Source organism: Phalaenopsis equestris, unplaced genomic scaffold (assembly GCF_001263595.1).
Source record: "Phalaenopsis equestris unplaced genomic scaffold, ASM126359v1 Scaffold000316, whole genome shotgun sequence".
NCBI lineage: Eukaryota > Viridiplantae > Streptophyta > Magnoliopsida > Asparagales > Orchidaceae > Phalaenopsis > Phalaenopsis equestris.
In genome coordinates this window covers 116,680-140,248 of record NW_018164758.1, presented here as the reverse complement: position 1 = coordinate 140,248, position 23,569 = coordinate 116,680, and the positions used below count along the sequence as shown (strand labels likewise).

The 23,569-nt window shown below is 38.6% G+C and overlaps 1 pseudogene; it reads right to left on the bottom strand.

Annotated features, from left to right (window-relative positions):
* LOC110025619 overlaps nucleotides 1-23,569 on the bottom strand; it is a 74,771-nt pseudogene that overhangs the window by 5,685 nt on the left and 45,517 nt on the right.

Here is a 23,569-nt window from a genome sequence, read left to right as displayed (position 1 = left end):
GCATACATACATACATACATACATACATACATACATATAAAGTGCTATCTATTCAATTTTTTATTTTCCTTTTAATTTTCGATTTTCTGGCCTGTTAGGCCCGAAATTCAGCCCAGCAAAAAAATCTCAATTTTTTTATTGCGTAGTGTTTGAAGCCACGCCTTCCGTGTGGAGCAAAAAGAAAATCAGACAACTAAGCTAAGCTCAACTTCATATGTATAGGGATTTATATTATTCTTATACGAATGCTATGAAGTGTGTGTGTGTGTGTATATATATATGTATATATATATATATATATATATATATATATATATATATATATAAGAATAAATTGAAAAATGAAAAAAACTCTAAATTTGGATATTTTCATAGAATGAAATTAAACTTGCCCGAAAATAGGGGGGCAAATGATATGCCACTAACAAATTTTTATCATTCATCACGAATCTCGAGGCATGACATGAATCTCAAGGCAACTTTTTGAGCAAGAAGCATTCAAACTTCAATTAAGAGTCATCTAGAGCTCCGATTTCAGTAAACTTATAGTCAAACTGACTGGCTCTATGAAACGGACCCAATGATATAAAAACTAGTCCAATCCGAGTCAAATCAAACCCATATCAAATGATTAAACCACACTTGGAGGATTTCCGGACACATTTGAAAAGTCAAACGGATGTTAAATTTAACAAGTTCATAGTCGAATCGAGCGTCTCGATAAAACGAATCTAACGAGCCCATGAATGTTCAATTCCAACATCGTTAAGGCACTTGAATGTCTATCAAACTCCATCTGATCGAAGAAAGCTCTCCGGACCTTTTGATCAAAATGGTTTATATTTCAACATTAATTACACCCAGAACACTATAAATAGAGTCTCACTCCTCACATGAAGGAGGAGGCTGAAGAGAAACTCGAGGCTTTAGGGAAGAGCTCAAGTCCAACATCATCTCTATCATCGTCGACCTTCGTCCACCACCGACTGCCGACAACTACGGCCGACCTCCGCCGACCACCGCTAATCATCACTGACCTCATCGACCACTGTCAACCGTCATCGACTGCTGTCGACCACCGCTGCTCCCCGTCGACCGCCATCGACCACTGCCAACCGTCGTCTATCACCACCTACCAGCCACCGATAGTCGACGTTGTAATTTGAAAAATATAGTTACTACTTCCCGTTTGTAGGACAAGGGATTTACTTAATTATTAGTCAATAGTAGATTTTTACAACTGAGTTAGTCCCCGTGATTTTTCTCTTTCCGGGTTTTTCACGTAAAAATTTATGGAGTGGTCACTGCTTGTTTCGCTTTCATCTGTGTGTGTGTTGAATTCTTGTACAACGCTAAGACGATAATCCATTACTCTACCACCGCAAATTTTCCGGCACACATCAATATCAAATCTTATCTACTTATGCTTACATACCTGAAGCATAAAAACAACCACAAGAACTGCGTTAAAAAGAATTGTCCTCTCAAATTGCTAAAAATTCAATTCCATCCTCTCTCCCATTACCCAACCAAGAACCACACAGAATGGAATCTGCGATAAAGTCATTAGTATTTTCAATTTTTTAAAATAGCATTTTCAACTAGAAATTATCTTCAGTTCCGAAGTCATATCCAGTATGCTAGTTGCGATAAAAAATCTGAAAACAACCTCCATTCATCCAAAGAGAAATTTAAAATGAGTACTGGGGCATGATAATTAATGAGGAAAGGATAAGGATACAAAAGCAGAGCTAAAAAATCCTAGTGTAGATTCTCTGCATTTAGGGAGCCATCTCTTGAATCTAGGCAATTAAAATCAATAGACTACAAAATCTCACAAGTAAAATCCATATTCTAAATTGAAGCGTGATTTTAAGAAAAAAATAAGGCAAAGCACATGCAACGTACAAAATCATTCTTGATTGTGAATTACATTATTTCTAATTAAAGTGATCAGTCAAGCATATGGAAAAAAACTTCCATCCCTCTCAAAATCACTTAAATACAAATAGAAAGCATGGAAACCCAAAAAATAACGTTGTAAATTTTTGAGGATAATAGATGTGCTTCCCATAAGAGACATACACAGGAAATTCTCTTTAGCGAGTCAGATATGAAACAGAAAGGGATAAAGGGCCTTAAATAGCACTCAGCAAAATATAATTACTTCTATTGCACTTTACTTAAAATAGCTAACAATTTAGTGACGAGTTCAAGGCTTCAAGCCTATGGAACAGGTTAATTAAATAATAACGAAATGGTGTAAAATCAAAAAAAAAATTTTACCTAATGAAGAAATGAAGATATATACTTGCAAATATAGAAGAACAATAGAAATATTTCAGAGTACACCCACCCCCTCGAGCAGCCAAACACTACACCCCTTAATACTAAACACTGTAAAGTAAGAGAATACTGCAAATCCAATCACGAAAAGGTGAAAAAGAATTTTCGAAGTAATACCAAAAACATTGATATTTGTGTAGATGCTCCAATGGCAACACCTAATGAAATATCCTGTAAAAAGGAAAAGTGTCATGAAAAAACAAAATAGCAAATGACTGGTACCATAAATACACTTGAGCACTAACGAGCTTATCCTTCATGGCAAACATAATGGCAGTTGCATGTTCAGTGGCATTTCTAACAATAGGAAGCAAAATGACACTGATAAAAGCCACGGGAAGGGTCATAGCTTCTGAAGCGCCCTGTTAACGAAATTGAAGCTACCTTTAGAATTAAGGAAAACAATTATTGATGACCAGTTTAATAAGCATAAAAAGGTGCACTAGAAGTAGGTGGGGGGACTCCATGTTAAGCATTTTGTGAATATATAATCTGAGAACCGACAATACAAATTTCAAAAAAAGCTGGCAAGTACAATAACTGCCGGATTAAATAAAAAATATTTAAGTCTAAAAAATTGAGGTAGGATAAGGAGGCATACATTAAAGAATACATTTGTTGGCCCCATCAGCCCTGCTTCATAATAGATTTTTGATGTGTGCTAGAAAATTCGCGGCGGTAGAGTAATGGATTATCGTCTTAGCGTTGCATGACAATTCAGCGCACACTCAGATGAAAATGAATCAAGCTGTAATAACACCACAAATTTTTACGTGGAAAACCCGTAAAAAGGGAAAAACCACGGGGTCTGGTCCAATTGTAAAAATCCACTATCAGTTGATAATTATAGATGCCCCTTGTCCCACAGACGTGAAAGGGTTACTAGTTTTCCACGTTACAACGTCGACTGATGACGTCTAGTAGGCGGTGGTTGACGGTGATCGACGATGGGGAGGATGATCTTGGACTTGAGCTCCTTCTCAAAGCCTCAAGTTCTCTCTTAAGCCTCCTCCCTTTCATGTGAGGGGTGAGGCTCTATTTATAGTGTTTTGAGTGCAATTAATGCAAGAATGTGAACCATTTTAATCGGACGGCCCGAAGAGCTTCCATTGATCAGATGACGTTTGATGGACATTTGAGTGCCTTAACGATGTCGAAATTGAGCAATCTTGGGCTCGTTGGATTCGTCGTTTCGAGATGCTTGATTTGACTATAAACTCGCTATATTTGACATCTGTTTAACTTTTCAAATGCCTCTGAAAATCCTGTACTAGTGATTTAATGACTTGATCCGAGCCTGATTTGACTTGGATTGGACTATATTTTATATCATTAGGTCCGTCTCATTGAGCCGATCAGTTTGACTATAATTTTGCTGAAATCGAAGCTCCGGATGACTCTTAATCGAAGTTTGAATGTTGCTTGTTAAAAAAATTGCATTGAGATTCGTGCTAGTTGATGAAAATTTGTTGGTGGCGTATCAGTTGCCCACCTATTTTTGGGCGATTCTAATTTCTTCGTCCAAAAATATTAAGATTCATAGACTTTTCACAGTAGACGTAAAAAATTTAGATATACATATATATATATATTATTGCTATCAGAATTTAAATAACAATAATATTTATCCACAATGTAATAGTAAGTTGAGCTGGGCTAGTTTGTGGGTTCTTTTTTGTCTTTTGCAGGTGGTGGGTTCGAATCTCACCTTAAACCAAAAAAAAAACAAAAATATTTTGTACCTGTAGAATAACGCGGGCCTGCGGGCCTGCCCGGAATTGGAATGCAGGCCTACGGGCCTGGATCCGTGGGATTGGAACGGGGCGTGCGGGCCTGGCCGGAGTTGGAGGAATGCGGAACGCGGGCATGGATTGAAGGAATCCGGACCGCAGGAGAGGAATTCGAAGGGTCATAAAGAGCTAAAAACAGCCAAAATTAATTAACTAATTAATCAGAGAGTTTAAGAAGCTCTTAAGCAGCACAAATTAAACATAAACTGAAATTTAAATGCACATTTTTAGAATCTGAAGAGTTTTTTTTTAATTTATTTTAATTATCTTATTTTAATTATCAAATTAAGCCATAAAAGAAGAATTTGAAAAGCTAAAAACTCATGGAATATGAAATGAAAAGTTTTTTCTTTTATTGCTATTATTATTATTATATTTAATGATATGTCTCATATCATGCCTATAAATAAAGATATTGGATGAGAGGAAAAAATTACAAGTGAGGAGGAGAAGAAAATTATCCGACGTTGCGGAGAGTAGTTACGGCGGAGCAAAGTGTTGTGGAGAAGAGTTGCGGCGAAGCGGAATAGTTGCGGCGGCGAGGCGGAGAGTTGCAACGAAGCGAAGAGTTGCAGAGCAAAGTTGAGGCGAAGCGGAACGTTGCGGTACAGATTTGCGGCGAAGAGTTGCGGCAAAGTGTTGCGGTGCAGATTTGCGGCGAAGTGTTGCGGTGCAGATTTGCGGCGAAGTGTTGCGGTGCAGATTTGCGGTGAAGTGTTGCGGTGCAGATTTGCGCGAAGAGTTACTGAAATGGCAAAAGCTGGAGAACCTCGTTCTGCTGAGATCTTGAGAAAAAGTCAAAAATCGGAGGAAACAGTGTCGACTGTGACGGAGAGCGAATTGATTTTTTTTAGAAAGAAGTATTTCTTCCCAGACGATATGATAGTGAATTTACCGACTTCAACTGATCGAGCATATTTTCCACCTTCTGGGTATGTTACTATTTATGAGGCTGCCTTGAAAGTTGGCCTACGATTTCCTCCAGCATCTGAGTTTATTGAAATTATGAAAGCGTTCGGAGTTTGCGTTACTCAGTTATCTTGTCGAGTGGTGACAGTCATTATAGGGTTGACAGTTTTATTCAGTATTCGTGAATTGAAGTTAACACCTGCAATTTTGGCACGGCTGTGTGGGTTCTTTACTGATACACATGATCGTGTGTTGTTTAAGCATAAGGCGTTGGATTTCCGTCTAAAGGAACCGATAAGACAATGGTCTGTAAAATTCTTCTTCGCAAAAAATGATTGGGGGCTCCGCGAGAGGCGAGGAAGGTTTCAACAATTGTCAGTCTCTCCTCATATTACCGAAGAAGGGATATTGCAGATGTTGGGATTTCCTGACATGAAGGAACTGTTATTTGAGATACAGTATATTTACGAATTTGTGAGTGAAGACTCATTGTTCAAGGTCAAGCTTTCTTTCCATTTCCGAGTTAGCCCTTGCAGAATCCTCAAAGCAGCTCCCAACGAGCAATGAATGTGAAGTACTGCCTCAGAAACAAAAGAAAGTTGAAAACTCACGGGAGCCTGTGCTAAGCCCTTCTAGTATTCACGTTCCTGAAAATATATTGTCTGATGAATGTACTGGGCTCCTAGAAGTCGAGAGTTTTGTAAGTTTCTCTCATTTTCTGCTACTATATAATTATTTCATCTCTCTAACCCATAATTCTCTTTTCTTTTAATTGGATAAAATGGTGGAAATCCAGCAGGGGCTAGGACTTGCATTGAGAAATTGGAATTCCGAGTTCGTTAAGATCAAATATTTTCAGGGCGAGTACAAGCGTCGGTATGAATTTGGGGTCCAAAAAATTATATCTCTGGAATCACAATTGATAGAGTGTAGTACAGAACTTTCAACAATGGCAACCTCCCTCTCGTTGCAGCTTCAAGATCTGGAGAAAACTCGGGAGGGGATGGTGGAAGCACGAGCCAGCCTTCGTGAAAGTAATAAGAGCGTGAAAGACCTTAAGTCGATGGTGTTAGCCCAAGAAGAAGAGATTCGACTTTTGAAGTCTGCAAAAGATGTCAATGTTTCAGAAGTTAAGCGCAAAGCGGTCGAAAACTTCATGAAATCGCTCAAGTTCAAAACTATCAATCGAGACCATGTTCAACAAGCTCGTGATCATGTACTTGATGTTGAGGTAAAGGAGCAATAGAAGTGGTTCACCGAAGAAGGATTCATCTAGGGTTTCTTAATCTTAAAGGGGAGTCGAGCGGAGCGGCACAACGTCGAACCGAGATTGTTGTTGAGGGGCTCACTCCAAGTCATTCTTCAGAGGACACTTCCTCAGATTCTGATGGTGATGACATCGAGAGTTAACTAAATAAGGTGTTCTTCAATGACGACGAAGTGGCAGAGGAGAACATTGACGTCAATTAGTGTTTTGCTCTTCCTTTTAACATTTGTTGCGTATTTGCTTTTGCCATGTTGCTCTAACTATACAGATATTCTTTTTTTTAACTTTGTCAAAATGATGTTGTACTAGTGATGTATGCCGATCAACTTATTTTGTTAGATGTTTGCCACCCAAGTATCTTCGTGTCACAGTGGTACAAGATATCATTTAGAAGATCTAGTATGTGAGAAGGTTACCGTGGGGATAAATCATTAAAAACATTTTACTTGACTGAGATTATTTATTAGAGTTTTACTCGATGATGTTAACTTGCATAACGAAAGTCTCCCAATGACTTATTAAGCCATCCGAGGTTGTTTTGTTGGAGCATTGCTCACTTACAAACCTGTGTGGAAGGGGTCAGGTGTAGCCCACTAAGGACTGTTAACCTATCCAAGGTTGTTTACCAGAGTAAAAACTCAACAATGTTAACCCATATGGAAGAGGTTAGATCAAATCCCCCTGAGATTGATTGTGCTCTGACTAAGATACAACCAAAGTTGTGTACTTCTCGGGTCGAGAGCATTAGAAGACTCGTTGATGAGCCCTTATACTTTATAAACATATTTTTATATATAGGAAAATAAGTGAATGATACTTAAGATACATCGATTATGCATGAGTTGCCATGTAATAACATATGTGGATTACATGACTGGGGTATTACTGATAATACTTGAAAAGATTTCTACATTCCAAGTCCGGGGCAGAATTTTCCCATCTGAATCCTTGAGTTTGAAGGTTCCAGGTTTGATCATGGTAGCCATGATATATGGGCCTTCCCATAGAGGTGATAGTTTATTGTGTTGGGGACCATGACGGGCGGCTTCAATGCTACGCAAGACCAGGTCACCGACGGAGATAGGTCGAGGCTTGACTTTTCGGTTGAAGTAGCGAGCAACTCTTTGGTGGTAGGAAGCGGCTCTGAGGTGGGACACATCGCGTATTTCTGGGAGAAGTTCCAACTGTTGTCGGAGCTTTTCTTCATTGCTTTCTGAGTCGAAAGTCTTGACTCGGGGATTTGGAATTCCGATATCAACGGGAATGACAGCCTCAGTGCTGAAACATAGGTTATATGGAGTTTCTCCAGTTGGCGTACGCGTAGTTGTGCGATAGGCCCAAAAGACGTTGTGCAGCTCTTCTACCCATTGCCCCCCAGCCTTCTCAAGTCGAGTTTTCAATCCCTTGAGCACAGTACGATTCGTCACCTCTGTTTGCTCATTTGTTTGGGGATGCGCCACAGAAGTGTGCACCAACTGAATGTGAAAATCCTTGCAAAATGATGTGAAAATCCTTCCAGTGAATTGAGTCTCATTATTGAGTCTCATTATCAGTGATATCAGTGATAATCTTCGCAGGAAGTCCAAAGCGACAGATGATGTTTTTCCAGACAAACTGTTTTGCATTTGTCTCAGTGATCTTGGCAAGCGGCTCTGCTTCTACCCATTTGGTTAAGTAGTCGAGAGCTAGGATGATAAATTTTTGTTGTCCAGTAGCTATCGGAAATGCCCCATGATATCTACCCCCCATTGAGCGAAAGGCTAAGGACTTAGAAAAGTAGTGAGTTCTACTGACGGTGCATGTGTAAGATTGGAGTGTAGTTGACAATTTTTGCATTTTTGCACAAACTCTAATGCATCTTGTTTGATCGTGGGCCAGTAGAAGCCTTGCCTCATTATCTTAAGAGCAAGTGCCCTGCCACCAAGATGCTCCCCACATATTCCGGAATGAACTTCTCATAGAGCATAATCAGCTTAAGATGGAGGAAGACACTTGAGATACGGACCTACAAATGCCTTCTTATACAGTTCATCCCCTATAAGGATGAAGTTGACAACCATGCGTCGGATGCGAATTGATGTGGTAACATTATCTTGCAGTGTGGCAGTGTTCCGTCTTGGAGGAAAGAGATGATGGGATCCATCCAAGATGGCTCCCTTGGGTCATCTATAGACAGCATCTCCCACGGGCCATGAATTCTAGGAAAATGTATCTCCTCAATATACCTTCTTTTATAGATATCTCCAGTTGTTGAAGTCACAAGCTTGGAGAGGGCGTCAGCTCGGTTGTTATGCTCCCGAAGTATATGAATGAGCTGACATGTTTCAATTTGGGCGAGAAGTGTTTTTACCAGACTAAGATACTGCAATAGTTGTAAGTTATGAGCGTCAAATTCTCCTTCTACTTGGGATGCAATAAGTTGCGAATCAGTGTATATAATCATATTTTGTACTTCGCAGTTGATGGCAAGCTTTAATCCGACAACAAGCACTTCATATTCAACAACATTATTGGTGGCTGGGAATTTCAAACGAAGTCCGTACTCCAAAATGTCTTTCTTTGGGGAGATGAGTAGTATTCTTGGACCAGCTCCCGAGTTTCCAGATGCTCCGTCTAGACATAGTGTCCACTGAGGTGACCGTGGAAGAGAAGATGGTGGTTCATCAGCGATAGGTACTGTACATTCTACCACAAAGTTGACCAACACCTGTGATTTGATGTTTGGTCGCGGTAAATAATGGATGTCAAATTCTCCCAATTCTACTGACCATTTAACTAATCTTCCTGATGCTTCTGGTTTTTTTAGGATTGCCTTCAAAGGGAGTTGCGTGTAAACGCCAATAGTGTGAGCTGAGCCTGGAAGTAAGGATGAAGTCTCCTTGCAGAGAATATCAGGGCTAGTGTAGTCTTGTCTGCCATCGGATAACGACTTTCTGTATCAGAGAGAACTTTACTGACATAATATACTGGTTTCTCGATTGTGTCTTCTATTCTGACTAGAACATAGCTTATTGCATGAGGTGAAATAGCTAAATAGATAAATAACATTTCCCCTTGGATGGAGCGGTGAAGCCAGATATGCCTCAAGTTGTTCGAAAGCAATCTGACAGTCATCTGTCCATTGAAAACTAGTGTTCCGTGCTCCTCTTAATATTTTGAAGAATGACATATACTTATCTCCAGAACGAGCTAAGAACCAGGATAGGGCGGTTATACAACCATTCAATCGTTGCACCTCCTTGATGTTCCTTGGAGGCACCATCTCTTTCAATGCCTTGATTTTTTCTGGGTTTGCTTCAATCCCACGATGGGTAACCATAAATCCCAAAAACTTCCCTGATGTAACCCCGAAAGCACATTTAGTTGGGATAAGTCGTAAGTCATACTGATAAAGGAGTTGAAAACACTCCTCTAGATGAGAAATGTGTTGAGATGCTTTCAAGCTTTTTACTAACATGTCATCAACATAAACCTCTATTGTATGCCCGAGAAGGCTTTTGAAGACCTTGTTCATGAGTCGTTGATAAGTTACACCAGCATTTTTTAACCCGAATGACATAACCTGATAACAGTATAAGCCCTTATCTGTTTGAAAAGAGGTGGCCTCCTCGTCCATTGGGTTCATCTTTATTTGATTGTATCCTGAGTATGCATCCATAAAGCTTAACATTTGATGTCCAGACGTGGCATCGACGAGTTGATCTATGCGTGGGAGGGGAAAACCATCCTTCGGGCAAGCTTTGTTGAGGTCTGTATAGTCGACGCACATTCTCCATGAACCGTTAGCTTTTTTTACCATGACGACATTGACCAACCATGCAGGATTGTGTACTTCCCGTATAAACTTTGCTTCGAAAAGCTTGTTAACTTCTTGTTCAATAACTTGTAAGCGATCTGGGGCAAAATTGCGCTTCTTCTGAATGACCGGTTTAAAGGTCAGGTCTACCTTTAAAGAGTGCATGATTATTTCTGGGTCAACTCCAAACATGTCGGCTGGAGTCCATGCAAAAATGTCTTGGTTCTTTCGGAGAAGATCTATATACTCCGACCTTTTCTCATCAGAGAGTAGGGAACCAAGCTGAACTGTTTTCGAGGGATGTTCGTCAGAGAGTGGGATTTGAACCAAGTCTTCTACGGGAGAAGCCCGTTGAGATACATCTTCATCTCGAAGATCGAAGTTCTCAATGCTAAGTGTCATTGACGAGCGTGGCTGAGCTTGTCTGAGGTAGCATGATTGTGCTATCTGTTGATCATTTCGCACAACACCGATCCCTGTCGGGGTTGAAAATTTGATCTTTAAGTGTGTTACAGAAGTCACGACGCCAAAAATTGATTGCAATGGTCTCCCGAAGATAGCATTGTACGCCGATTCTGATTTGACAATGATGAATTGGATTGAGTGGGTTATTTGTCGAGGAAAATCTCCCAAGACAACTGGAAGATTTATTGTTCCCTCGACCCTCACTGGTCGATTATCAAAATCATATAATGGTCCGGATGCAAGTTGAAGTATCTCCCTTTTCAATCCCAAACTAAGGAAAGTTGAATAGAACAAGACTTCAACAGAGCTCCCATTGTCGATCAGGATCCTCTTTACGTTATAGCAGGGCTCGCCAATTCCTGCGCTAATGACTAAAGGATCTTGGTGGGGGACTCGAACTCCTTCCAAATCGGAATCATCAAAAGTTATAGGCTCAAAGCGCAATTTCTTCTGCATTGGTTTGCCAGGTACAGTGACAAGGACTTGATCAATCATCGATGGGCCTCTAGCAATTGTTTGAATTTCTCCTACGACTGGGTGACCCCCATGTTGCTGTCTTGATGTATGTTGCCCCCCCAATAGGAGCGTTATTGATACCAGCTGGTTTGTTTTGTATAAATCGACCGAGATATCCCTGTTTAATTAACCTTTCAATCTCTTCCTTGAGCTGCTTACATGCTTTAGTGGAGTGGCCACGACTTCGATGCAAATGATAGTATTGTTCTTGATTCCCTGAGTTAGGTTTTAGGGCGTGAGGCCACTTAACGACTTTCTCATCTTTGATAGCCATTAAGATGTTAGCACGTGATGTGTTGAGTGGTGTATACTCTTTCTTGGGTCGATATTCAGTTCGTTGGCCTGCAGGTTGAGGAAGGATGTCGCGATTCCTCTGTTGTTTAGACTTTCTCCGTTGCAAAGATTGATTGTTATCTCCAGTTTTACCTTTGCGCTTTTCCTCAAATTTCTCAAATTGTTCCTTATGTGCATTGATGGCCTCGTCTGCACTGATTTGGGCCTCAACACGGTGGACAAGGTCGGCATAAGAATAAACTGTCTCCCGCATTAGTGATGAGTAGAAAGGTCCTGGGCGAAGCCTTCCAAGGAAAACCCTCATAAGTAACTCTGGATCTACTCCTGGAATTTGACGGGCTTCAGTAGAAAACCTGCGGAAGTAGTCTTTGAGTGACTCTCCTTCATTTTGATGAATTCCTGAGAGATGGGATGAATCCTTGATGATCCTTTGATTTGCCATGAACTGCTCCGTGAAAAGTTTGACAAGCTCGTTAAAGGTGTTTATAGTGCCCCCGGTAGAGAGTAGAACCAAGTTCGAGCTTGTCCTTTAAGAGTAGCAGGAAACACTTGACACAAAAGCGCATCAGAAGCACACTGAATGTGCATGATAGTTCGATAATGATCAACATGCTCGTAAGGGTCGGTTGTCCCTTCATATGTCTCGATGCTTGGAAGCTTAAAGCCTATTGGGATGGGGTATTGGAGGACCGCATTCGCTAAGGGAGAAGATTCATGGATGTTACGGTGAGCTTAGAAGCGATCCTTTTTCTCTAAGGGGAACTCTTCCCGGACAAGGCGTCGTAGTTCATTACGAATGACATTATCTGGAATGGCAGGAAGATGTGGCGATATTGGGCGAGCTGCACTAGATGGATGAGTGGAACTTGCTGTATCTAGGAGTTCAACATCACGACCTGACAGGGGATGTGTTCCTTTTTGAGGAGGCGGGTCGGCATGAGTTCCTCCGAGCGGTATGTTTCTCGTACGTTGCGGAGTTAATGGTAAACGAATTTCATCCAATGATGTAGGCAGCGGTTGTTGAGCCCTGCGTAGGAGCTGTAGAATCTCTAGTTGAGACTCCTCCATTCTACGCATTCGATCTTCTATTGAAGGACCCGAAACACCTTCATTGGTAGGATAGCGTCTTCCAGGGTGGGAAGACGAAGAAGCATGCCGCCCTTGGCTTCTTGACTGCTCCCTGGAACGATGGGTGTTGGAGCGGGATGCTTCATTATCACGAACATTGTGTTTGATTGCCATGTAGTAGAACGTGTAAGTACTTTAGTTGTGAGATTGAAAATTTCCCACAGACGGCACCAAACTGATGCGTGCTAGAAAATTTGCGGTGATAAAGTAATGGATTATCGTCTTAGCGTTGCACGAGAATTCAGCACACACTCAGATGAAAATGAATCAAGCTGAAATAACACCATGTTTAGTTGGTTCTCGGGTCGAGGGGCCTGTCGGCGCCCATGCCAACCACGGGGCCTGACCCAATTATAAAAATCCACTATCAGTTGATAATTACGTACAGATGCCCCTTGTCCCACAGGCGGGAAAGGGTTACTAGCTTTCCACGTTACAATGTCGGCTGATGACATCTAGTAGGCGGTGGTTGATGGTGATCGACGATGGCGAGGATGATCTTGGACTTGAGCTCATTCTCAAAACCTCAAGTTCTCTCTTAAGCCTCCTCCCCTTCATGTGAGGGGTAAGACTCTATTTAGTATTTTGAGTGCAATTAATGCATGAATGTGAACCATTTTGATCGGACGGCCCGGAGAGCTTCCCTTGATCATATGACGTTTGATGGACATTTGAGTGCCTTAACGATGTCGGAATTGAGCAACTTGGGCTCGTTGGATTCGTCTTTTTGAGACGCTTGATTCGACTATAAACTCGCTAGATTTGATATCTGTTTGACCTTTCAAATGCCTCTGGAAATCCTGTAGTAGTGATTTAATGATTTGATCCGAGCCTGATTTGACTTGGATTGGACTAAATTTTATATCACTAAATTTTCTAAATTTTATATCATTAGGTCCGTCTCATCGAGCTGATCAGTTTGACTATAAGTTTGCTGAAATCGGAGCTCCGGATGACTCTTAATCGAAGTTTGAATGTTTCTTATTCAAAAAATTGCATTGAGATTTGTGTTAGTTGATGGAAATTTGTTGGTGGCGTATCAATTTTGATGATAAAAAATACATTATGATATTTGTTATGTTAATTTTGTTTGAGTTGTGTAGATAAACAGGTTTTACCATTAAAACCCACATGAGGATTAAGCTTTAGAATAGGAATATTTTTTATCTTCTCAATATATAATTCACAAGAGAAAAATTTCGAAGATGGGAAGCAAGCACGATAATATGAAATTTAATTAAAAAAATTTATTACTTTTCAGATATAAATAAAAATATTCTTCAAGTTAAATTATTTTTAACACACAGCACATAAAATTACTTTCAATAAAAAGTAATTTTAAAATATAGTATAAATTGCTTATGAAAAAAAACTAAATTATATTTTCCAAAATATAAGCAGTAAGTTTTCAATGGTTGGACCATTGGAGAACAAAAATACTATCAGATCTCAACTAACTTTTAACGGACCTCTGAAAGCCTTTTTCCATGCTTCTATTAAGTTAAATTGGTACACACAAAGTTAATTATAGAAAATATTTTTAAAATATGGAATCTAAATGTTATGAGAGTACTTAGTGGTATTAATGGCATCAATTTAAAATATTGAATAGATTAATGATTTGAAAATATTAATATATTTACTGATAAAATCTGAATCTGCAATGAAGTAGTATAAACACATGACTTGTGAAATTAAGGGAAGCTAATGCAAAAATTGTGAAACTCTAAGAGCATTATTTTTTAACCCTAGTCACCATGGCATCCAATGTGAGAGAAAAGTAAGAAAAAACAAAAAAGCTTGCTAAGTCATTAAAGGCTACATTGACATTTGGGTTTTCAATGTTTAAATTTTTCACTCACTCATAAATCCATGTGCAAGATTGATTATCATTCATTAATCCTTTTCAATCATAGCATACTTTTTTAACATCAATATTGCTTACAATATATCAAAAAACCTCCAATAAAAAATTCAATGCCCTCTTCATAGTAATCAAACAAAATACAACTATATAAGTGCTAAGTAATCCGAGTTTCCACAAGTTATATTTGTGTCAATCAAACCTAGGTAGGTGGAAAAAAGATGGCTATGGCATACAAATGCCAACTCATGCAAAATGCAGATAAAACATTAGCCAGCCTAAATAAAAGACACCAACCAAGAGAGACATGTGACGTGCATAATGCTAGCAATATTTGTATTTTATTAATGTCTCACCAAAAAGGAGAGAAGAAAGAGACGATCAAGGACTTCACTTGCGACATCCTATCTTCATTGATGACCATGTTAACAAATAAGATGTGAAGAGATGATGCATTTCCAAGTTGCGCCTTGCTCATATATGTTCTTGTACGTGGAAAAAGGCACGAGGGATGGTTAGGGCATTTAGGCAACATGTCAGAGAGACTAATTCACTTGGGCATGCGTAACATATTTTATTTCTACATTCCACGCATTTCATGGCACATCCTTTCACGGCTTTGTGTGTTAAGCTACATTAAACCCAAATTTTAGCCTGAATGATTACTTGGGCACAATTTTGAAAGTGTCGAATCCATGTACAAGATGAACAAAGAAGACATTCAGAAGTGCTTGTGCTTCATAGATAACACATATTAGGAGGAAGGGAGGGAGGACATGGGAGGGAAAAAATTGAAACAATAGAGATCCACAGTTCATATTTATTCTTTCCTATTAGAACACCCTTTAATGATTGCCAAAAAGGTTAGAGCCGGGCAAAATATAAAAAAAGTTTAAATTGTTTTTTTTTTTTTTTTTTTGAAAGATAGAATTTTATTCACTCTTTTTGTTTATTTTTGTAAATACTTCATTGTGTTCCCTTGAACGACCTACAAATTAGTCATCCTTATTTTAAAGGCATTCAAGAACTAGAAAGACTTTGGCATAAAAGTAAAAGACTAAATCATACTATTTTATTTAAATAAATTGTGGTCGAAAGGTTCTCCAAATGGAATTCCAATGGTATATCGCCACTAAAATATTCATATTTCATGAAAAAAAGAATTAATGAGGAAGATATCAAAAAGGGAGCGGGAGGAGACACAAATTTTAGTCTATGAACATAAAACTAATACATATAGAAGAACTAGATCAAATGTGTTCAATGATATAATGGATATTTAAAAAACCAGGCCATTTATAAGAACATGGTGAGCTAACTTTGGATTGATCACATTAGCAATAACCTGGATAAAATTGAGGACAATATAGCATTATAAGCAGCACACAAAGTTGTGATGGAAGATGACAGAAATAAAGCTATCAAAAATATCTTACAAGAGAGATTTTAAGTTATGTTGGTAGTATATTAGTTTTAAGTCACTCTACATAACTCATTATTTAATATATGTTTTACCATTCGAAGTTAAGCATAACTTCGTTGAAATATTTTGAATAGACATCTTATTTAATTATTATATAAAGCAATGGATTACAAATGTCAGATAGGCAGTTGATTCCTTTTCTTCTTTGTGAAATGACATAACCATGGCATAATAACAGTTAAAAGGCTCATTAGTCTGAATTGGACAGCAAAACAACATGAATTAAATCAGACGATGATAATGGTACATTGATATGGTTGGGGAAGAGAGTGGTTCTTAGGACTCAATTGGTAAATGATTATTTTTACTCCGTTTCTCAAAGAAAGGAGTGATCCATTTCGATAATAAAAATGCTTTTCTCATATGAAAATTTTAGCAAAATAAAAAATAAAAAAAATAACTAAATAGTTTGTCTTAAAGTCTATGATTCCCTAATATTAATCTAAGATGAGATGCACAAAAAAAATGCAAAGAACCATAATTTCTAATTCCCCGACTCTTATTTTAGGCAATGATTAACAATCTTAATGTAGAACTATAAAACACATTTATTTCAGTCAAAGAATAATACATAAGTTGCATTTATATGAAAAGCCATAAAAAATATGAGAACATATAAAATTCTACAACGATTAAAATTCACACACCAATAAAGAAAATCAAAATGTAATAACGAAATCAATGCTAATTACACCATATCAGAGCAATTAATGCCCTTGAATTATGGCAATTAATGGTCTTGAATTATTTCCAGTTTAACACCCTCTCTCAAGCTCATGATGGTATGGTGGATGTCATCTTGAGTTTGCTCAGTAGATCTTGAAACCGCGTGGGAGGATGAGTTTTGGTGAAGATATCAGCTGCTTGATTAGCAGATGAGACAAAAATTAACAATATGGTGCCTTGAGTAATATGGTGACGAGTAAAGTGACAATCAATTTCAATGTGTTTAGTACGCTCATGAAAAACGACATTTTGAGAGATTTGTATAGCACTTCTATTATCACAATGAAGCATAGTAGCAGAATGTTGTGGGACACCCATATCAGATAACAGCCAGTGTAAACAGCCAGCGTAGCCAAAGTAATTCAGATGTGGCGTCAGCTAGAGCACGATACTCAGATTCAGTGCTGGAACGAGCAACGACTGTTTGCTTCTTACTACGCCAAGAGATAAGAGATTCTCCTAAGAAGAAGAAATAACCAGTGGTAGAACGCCGATCTATCTGGTCACCAGCCCAATCAGCATCAGAGTAGCCGGATAACACCAATGATGAGTGAGCAGAAAAATTTAGACCATGAAAAAGAGTGCCTTTAATATATCTAAGTATCCGAAGAACATCAGAAAAATGTGATGATCGTGGGGCAGACATAAACTGATTGACTAAGTGAACAACATATGAGATATCAAGACGGGTAACAGTGAGATATATAAGACTTCCCACAAGTTGTCGATATAGAGTAGGATCATCAAGAGGAGTTCCATCGAAGGGAGTAAGTTTGCAATTGAGTTCCAGGGGGTTGATATAATTTTACTATCAGTAATGCCCGCTCGAGACAGTAGATCAGATGCATACTTAGCTTGAGAAAGGTAATAACCTTTAGAATTCTGAGAAACTTCAAGTCCCAAAAAATAACTGAGATTGTCAAGGTCCTTCATTTCAAAGCATTGATTGAGAAAATGTTGTACTTCAAAGATACCAGATATGTCATCACCTGTTATTATCATATCATCAACATAAAATAGCAGAAGTACAATACCATGGTCAGTTCGTCGAACGAACAATGTTGAATCAAGTGAACTGGAGATAAAACCAAGTTGAACAAGAGTAGAGCTAAATTTGGAAAACCAGGCTCGAGGAGCTTGTTTCAATCCATACAAGGCTCTTCGGAGCTTGCAGACTTTATGGGGAGCATGATAACCAAGAGGAGGATGAATATACACTTTTTCGGACAAATCCCCATGGAGGAAAGCATTTTTGACATCCATTTGATGAAGCTTCCATTTGTGAACTGCAGCAATAGCTAATAGACTATGGACTGATGTTAGTCGAGCAACCGGAGCAAAGGTTTCTTCATAATCTATCCCATATTATTAGGTGTAACCTTTGGCTACTAGGAAAGCTTTGTATCTCTCAACGGTCCCATCAGAGCGAGTCTTGATTTTAAAAATCCATTTACAACCAATAGATGACTTATGAGGAGGAAGATCAACTAAGTCCCAAGTATGAGTTTTCTCTAAGGCCTGAAGTTCTTCCATCATAGCTTGCTGCCAAAGAGGGTCAGTACTTGCCTCACGATAAGAGTGCGGCTCATGAAGGGTTGCAATAGCAGAGTAACAATGAAAATCAGTAAGTGATTGAGGAGTTTATCTTACCCAGGTAGAACGACAAAGAGTGGTGTCAAGGGAAGGTGGAGGTGTAGGTTCAAGATCAGCAGCTAGAGCAGAGTCAGCAGGAGCAGGTGTGGAAGGTCTAGTATTGAGCGTATCAGAATTCACTGTGTCAGGGTTTGGCAATAACTTGATTGAGGAGTCAGTGCGAAACATGGAGTCAATATTGACAGGGTGGTGAAATTTGAAAAAGGATGAGAACATGGTATTTTCCCAGAAAGTAACATGTGATATGCGAAGTTTATTTGCAATAGAATCCCAACAACGATACCCTTTGTGTTCAATTCCATACCCAAGGAAACAACATAAATGCGCACGTGGTTCTAATTTTGTAAGTTCATGGGGTTATAAAAGAACAAAAGAGGTACATCCAAATGGTTTAAATAGGGAATAGTCAGGAGGCTTTCCAAACAATTTTTCCAAAGGGGATAAATTTTGGAGAACTAAGGTGGGGACTCAATTAATGTTGTATACTGCATTAAGAGCTGCTTCACCCCAAAATTTTTCTGGACAAGAGGCAGAGAGAAGAAGGGCACGAACAGAATCAAAAATATGACAATGTTTTCGTTCAGCTCGTCCGTTTTGTTGGGAATTGCGAGGACAAGAGCGTTGAATTAAGGTACCTTGTTGACTGAGGATTTGGAGTAAAGAAGAATCTCGATATTCCATAGTGTTGTCCGTTCGAAGAATTTTAATAGTAGAAGAGAATTGAGTTTTGATCATGTTAGCAAACGAAGCGTAGATTTTTGGTAATTCAGATCGATTTTTCAAAAAATAAATCCATGTAAAGCGAGAATAATCATCAATAAATAAAACAAAATAACGAAAACCATTTATAGAAGGAATAGGGGTAGGACCCCAGATGTCCGAATGAATTAAGCCAAAAGGACTCTCTGAAATTGAATTACTAAGATTAAACGCAACGCCGGTTGCTTTGCTAGTTTACAATGTAAACAATTAAATGACTCAAACTTTGTAGTTCCTAACAAACCACGTGAAATTAAAGATTGAATTTTACTGGCTGAGGCATGACCAAGACGAAGATGTCATTGATGAATAGAAGAGTTGCTAGTGGTAGCAGCTGACAGAATTTTTTGGGGAAGATGCAGAGAGACAAGCTCAAATAATCGACCAACCCTGCGACCCGTCCCAAGAATCTGTCCCGTTTGTGGATCTTGTACCTGACAACATGAAGGAGAAAAATTCACAGTTAGTCCTTGTTCACATAACTGACCAACAGAGATAAAGTTGAGGGATAAGTTAGGGATACAATAGGTTTCAGGAAGACTAAGATCGGAGGTAGATGCATGACCAGTGTGAGTGATATTCATTTTGCTGCCATTGGCAGCGTGGATTGGTGGAAAGAAGGAAATTGGTGATTTGGTGGATAATAATTTTACATCGTTAGTCATATGGTTACAACAGGCAGAGTCAAAAAGCCAATGGGGATTACCCGGAGTGGCTTTATTAAAATTAAATGATCCTGAACTTAGGGGTATGACTTTTGAATAGTGCTTCTATATCACTCATAGTGATAGCAGTAGGACTGTCAGTGGTAGCAGGAGAGACGGAAGTAACACTAGGCTTCGAGACGGTCTTGGGTTTAGTGACCCCACCTTTTGGTCGTGGAGGCCGAGTCAGGCAATTCTCGAGAACATGTCCATGAGTATGACAATATCTGCATTCGACAGTCGGACAATTAACAAAATCATGACCAGTTTGTTTGCTATTCTTACATATGTTGGTACCAGATTTCTGATATGAGGGACGGGTAGTTGTGAGTGTAATTTCAGAATTTGAGTTCTTGTCAAGATTGAGGCGAGTTTCTTCGAAAATGTTTTCTTGGACCGCCATATCCAATGTGGGAAGGGGATGACAGTGCAGAAGAGAGGCTCGAACTGCTTCATATTCAGGTCAGAGAGCCATGAGAACTTGAATAAGATGAAGGTGATCTTCACTTACTTTTGCCTGGGATAGTTGATTCCAAATCGGTTGAACTTGAGCAAGAAAATTATTCACAGATTAACCCAATTCTTGTTTTAGATTATGAAGTGTAGTCCATAACTGGAAGTAATGAGCAAGTCCAGTGGTCCGATATCTATTGGCCAAGAATTTCCAAATTTCTTTTGCAGTGTCATAATCAGCAAATTGGATGTGAATGGATGGAATAGAGGTGTTACGAAACTAGGTAATAATCTGATGGTTTTTGCTATCCCAATCTTCAAGGCGATCAGAAAATTTATCTTCAGTTTCGTTTTGTTGTTTGGTTGGTTTATTGATATCTCCAGTAATAATACGCCAAAGCTTGCGACCGATCAAAAAACTTTTCATTCCTTGGACCCATAAATTATAGTTTGATCCAGTCAAAATTGTTGCAATGGGATTTGCAATATCCGATCTCTCTATTGGGAAGTGGAGGTGACAGAGAATCACACGGAAAAAAATAAATAAATTTGATCACAGCGGGAGACAGACAGAGCTCGTTCACAATGAGGAATCGCATTGAGGCGGTTCGCGACGAGGTGGATTGCGTGCGGTTTGCGGCAGTAGAGGAGACGGAAGTTTCGGATTGAGTCGCGAACGGGAGACAGAGCGAGCGGGAGGAAACAGAGCTCGATCGCAGAGTTCGATCGCAGAGTTCGATCGTAGCGGGAGACAGAGTTGCAGAAGACTGAGTCGCGAACGGGAGACAAAGCGAGCGACAGACAGAGCGGACGGTAGGACAAAATTTCGGATTGAGTCGCGAACGGGAGACAGAGCGAGCAGGAGGAAATAGAGCTCGATTGCAGCAGGGGAGGAAACATAGCTCGATCGGCTCAGGCTCGAGGACAGGGCAGAGATTACGAGCGGGAAATTTTAGGCTCTGATACCATAATAATTGAAGAAGATATTTGTATTTCTTGATTCTCATTAGTACAAAGATGGGTGATATTTATACAAATATTCTAAGATTTAAAATAGGAAAAACAGTAAATTGAGAGCAGAAATTGAGCTTAAACATCAACCTATGGAATCAATGCTAATTACATCATATCAGGGCAACTAATGCCCTTGAATTATGGTAATTAATGGTCTTGAATTATTTTCAGTTTAACAATGTCAATCAATCATACAAAAAGAATTACAAACCAATTAAGAAAAGAAACAATAATAGAAATCACAAAATTGAAGATTTATGTCACATTCTAGTACAAGGAGAAACATCCCAGGAAAATTGTCATCATGACTTTAAGCAGATATCCAATGACATGCAAGTTTGAAAAGAAACCATAATTGCATAACGTGGTTCATTAAAAAAAACATCTCATTGAAAAATGTAATAAATTTAAGAATTGCCCGTGATTTAGGAAAATAAACTTGGATTCTAAAAGAAAAGGTCCCAGTAGCCAAAATCAAATTGTGCCACCAAGTATTAGAAAACAACAATAGCCCATCAAGAAAATTTTAAATAGTGAACAGTGAAGAAACATATGGATCGGGCTGTTGAAGGAGCTAGCTTATTTAAGGAAAGCTAGAGATAAATAAAGCATGTGCAATATTTCAACCACCATACCAAACATGAATTCAATAGCACTATCATCAGCTAATAAGACTGATCAATTATCACACAAGCACATGGCCTTAAAAAATCACTATAACAGAACACCAAACACCCCTACAGCATATGCAACCAACTCTTAGGGGTACTAAAAAATCCAATAAGTTGAGAAAAAGGGATTAGAAGCTCACTGCACTCAGAAATCTTTAAAAGCTGAATCAAAATAGTTGTCAGCAGTAAATTAAACTCATCAAGGTAATCAAAATGTTATATGACAACCATGCTCTCATAGGTACTAGCATGGTAGGCACGGTATATTGAAAAAAACTAGAGAAACTGAAACTAAAGGCCAATTAAAATCAATTTTTGATTTTGCATTTTGTTTTTATTTTAAAAAGCATTCATGATTGCAGTTGTTTAACTACTTTATTTTTTTTATTTTAAAAATAAACAAATTATTTTTTAAAATACTCAAAATACCACTATTACCATCACCAAGAAATACTGCTACCACCGCAAACTCCATCCTCCACTATCATTATTTTTCGCCGCCACACAGCCTCCATCACTATTAACAGACTATCACGGTCGTAACTAATCAACACCATTATCATCGACCATCGCCACTATTGTTACTTACCATTGCCACCATTATTGGTCATTATCATTGTAATCGTCGCGTAAATTGAGATATTCAATAAAACAAAAAATAATCAATATTTGAAGTGCTAACCATGTTTTTATTTATATCAAAGCATATTAAAAAATAAAATAAAATAAAAAACTGAATGAATTCCTGCTACCTGAATTCCTGATGCCTAAGATAGAGACGTCAAAAATAATAACAACACATCTAAATTCAGTTTCCAATAAATATATATTGACCATCACTTCAAATCCACAAAATGAGTTAATTAGCCTTGACGAAATTGATGAATGATGAAAATGACATCACGCGATCAAACATTAAATGCCTCAATCGTGCTCGAAAATATTAGAAACATCATCAAATTGTTAAATTGACTAAACGAGTGCATTCAAAGCATCAAAATTACTTAAAGAGTGGTATTCTGTGATAAAAAAGAGTGAACTTTAGGAATGACAAATCGTCAGTGTGACATGTAATTTAAGCTTAAATTGTATGGATCTTCGACCAATTTGCTCAAATGGTATCTGATTGCAACATGAACTTTGCAAGTGTGTTCGGAATGTCAACTTTGACTAGAAATGATAACCATACAATTTGGGTTTTACATGTGAATCACTTTCATGAATTTTGAGACATTGAGAATTAAAATAACAATAATAATCAAATATCACTTATACCACTGCCACCGCCTCATACTTCATCTCCAATTGATCTATGAGGAGAAAACTTAAATCACAAAAAAAAAACACAATTATTATTACTGAAATTTAAATCGGTTACAACCACGATTCTTCAACAGAAAATAACAAACACAAAACATAAGACGACACGAGCAACCACCTCTAAGTTGTATTCCAAGAGCAATATAGGTCGACTAGGTGGATCGGGGTGATTGGCAGGGGTGGTGACAGCAAGGTGGCGGCCTGCTAGAGTGGTATGCAGGTCCTGGAAGCTAGATAGCAGGTTTGAGGAAGCGAAACAATAGTATGGGGAGGCGGGACAGCAGTTGAGCAGGGTGGCCAATAAGCGGGAAGGCTGGACAGCAAGTGGAGATGACCGGACATCAACGTTAATGGTTGGACAGCAGTCTAAGATGTTGTTGTTGGGATTTTTTCTTTAAGATTCCCAAATTA